This window comes from Sapajus apella, unplaced genomic scaffold (genome assembly GCF_009761245.1).
Source record: "Sapajus apella isolate SASKATOON/1434 unplaced genomic scaffold, GSC_monkey_1.0 scaffold158, whole genome shotgun sequence".
NCBI lineage: Eukaryota > Metazoa > Chordata > Mammalia > Primates > Cebidae > Sapajus > Sapajus apella.
In genome coordinates this window covers 2,515,972-2,518,066 of record NW_022437098.1, presented here as the reverse complement: position 1 = coordinate 2,518,066, position 2,095 = coordinate 2,515,972, and the positions used below count along the sequence as shown (strand labels likewise).

Genomic DNA, 2,095 nt, shown 5'->3' with positions numbered 1-2,095 from the left:
CATTTCCCAGACCTGCTGGGGCGGGCTCTGCTCCCACAAAGGGAAAGCGGCCTGCCTGAAGACATCACTCAGAAATCAGAGCCAAGGTTGGAAGCAGTGGCTCATGGCTGTAATCCCAGCACTTTGGGAGGCCAAGGCAGGAAGATCACCTGAGGTCAGGAGTTGGAGACCAGCCTGGCCACCATGGTGAAACCCCGTCTCTACTAAAAATACAAAAATGAGCTGGGCATGGTGGCGGGCACCTGTAATCCCAGCTACTCAGGAGGCTGAGACAAGAGAATCACTTGAACCCAGGGAGGCAGAGGTTGCAGTGAGCCGAGATTGCACCACTGCACTCCAGCCTCGGCAACAGAGCGAGACTCCATTTCAAAAAGAAAGAAAAAAAAGAATGAATGAATGAATGAATGAACATATGCATGCCTGCAGTACCTCCTCGTCCAGAGCACCATTCCCGGCAACCACTCCCCAGGCTGAGCCCCACCTCCCGCCAGCACTGCAGCTGGACTAGAGCTGCCAAGAGCAGGACAACCAAGCCACCCCAGGGCTCACCTCTGGCCCGTAGGGAAGGCGGGAGATGAGGTCTGGGGCCACCCGGTAGGGTTTGTCGACCAGCGACTTCCTCCGGGGCACTTCTTTGCTCACCTGGGCGCAGAACCCAAAGTCTGACAGCTTCACCTGGGGCAGGACAGAGGCACTGGGGTCAGCAGAGCTGGCACAGTGGAAGGGCGAGCAGGGGCGTCCGCCTGTGTAATTCCTCAGCTTCAGACACGATGTACGGCCCGGAGGTCAGAGCTGGGCTCCAGAGCCAGACTGGGGAGCTCTACCACCTCCCCGTGGAGGCTCTCAGGTGAGTCACCTCCCACAGGATGCCCCCATCTCCCTCCCTGACGGCCTCTAGGGCTCTTGGGGGCAGTGACCTGAGTACTGCAGACAGCAAAGGCCAGGCGGGGCTGGGAACGGGTGGCCCTGAAAGCCTGTGCCCTGGGGCCCTGCTGCCCTGGAGCATCTTGTGTTGGGTTGGAGAGGACGGCAGCCCTGCTCTGGGGCTGTGAGGGGCCACAGCCTACCTCTACAACAACCAGGCCCCCCACGCCTTCTTAGGAACTGTGGACCCCTTTATGGTTTTTTGTTTTTTGTTTTGAGATAAGAGTCTTGCTCTGTAGCCCAAGCTGGAGTGCAGTGGCACAATCTTGGCTCACTGCAGCCTCCACCTTCCAGGTTCAAGCAATTCTGCCTCAGCCTCCCAAGTAGCTGGGATTACAGGCGACTGCCACCACGCCCAGCTAATTTTTTGTATTTTTACTAGAGACAGGGTTTCACTATGTTGGTCAGGGTGGTCTCGAACTCCTGACCTCAAGTGATCTGCCTCTCGTGATTTGCCCACCTCGGCCTCCCAAAGTGCTGGGATTACAGGTGTGAACCATTGCACCTGGCCCACTTTCTGAATTTTGAGGATCTCTATGGGTCTTCTTGTCTCCAGAGAATAGCCCCACAACCATGTGAGGACAATCTCAGGTGGCCTACAGATGTCACCCCCAAAACATATCTGCTGACATCCTGAGATTTCCACGGACTGTCAGTTAAAGAGCTCTCTCTGCCTCTGCCTAGACTGATTGGTGCGGTTTTATTTTCCTTGGGGGAAGGGATGGAGTCATCCACTTCTGCAAGAATTTCACTGGAGTCAAGGGGCCTTTTCTTACAGAAAGTCAGGTCCACCCTGCATTATAAGTGCCACAGCCTGGGGTTCAGAACCTCAGTCCAAAGTATGGGAGATAGGGCTGGGTTCACGGCCCAACCTGGGAGCTAGGCAGGCAGTGGCTTTTCAGTGGAGGGAGAAGCCTGTGGTGGGGGCTGTGCTGTCTGCCCAGAACCCTGCCCCTGGGCACAGCATCCAGTGCTGACAGAAGAGCCCCCACCAGCCTGTGTCTTCCCACTGCAGAGCCCCAACCAGCCTGTGCCCTCCCACTACACAGAGCACCCACCAGCCTGTGCCCTCCCACTGCACAGAGCCCCCACAAGCCTGTGTCTTCCCACTGCAGAGCCCCGACCAGCCTGTGTCCTCCCACTGCACAGAGCCCCCACAAGCCTGTGCCCT

General features: G+C 57.3%; 1 pseudogene; it reads right to left on the bottom strand.

The window, feature by feature from the left end:
- Nucleotides 1-379: 379 nt before the first annotated feature.
- Nucleotides 380-2,095, bottom strand: part of LOC116541892 — a 7,966-nt pseudogene continuing 6,250 nt past the window's right edge.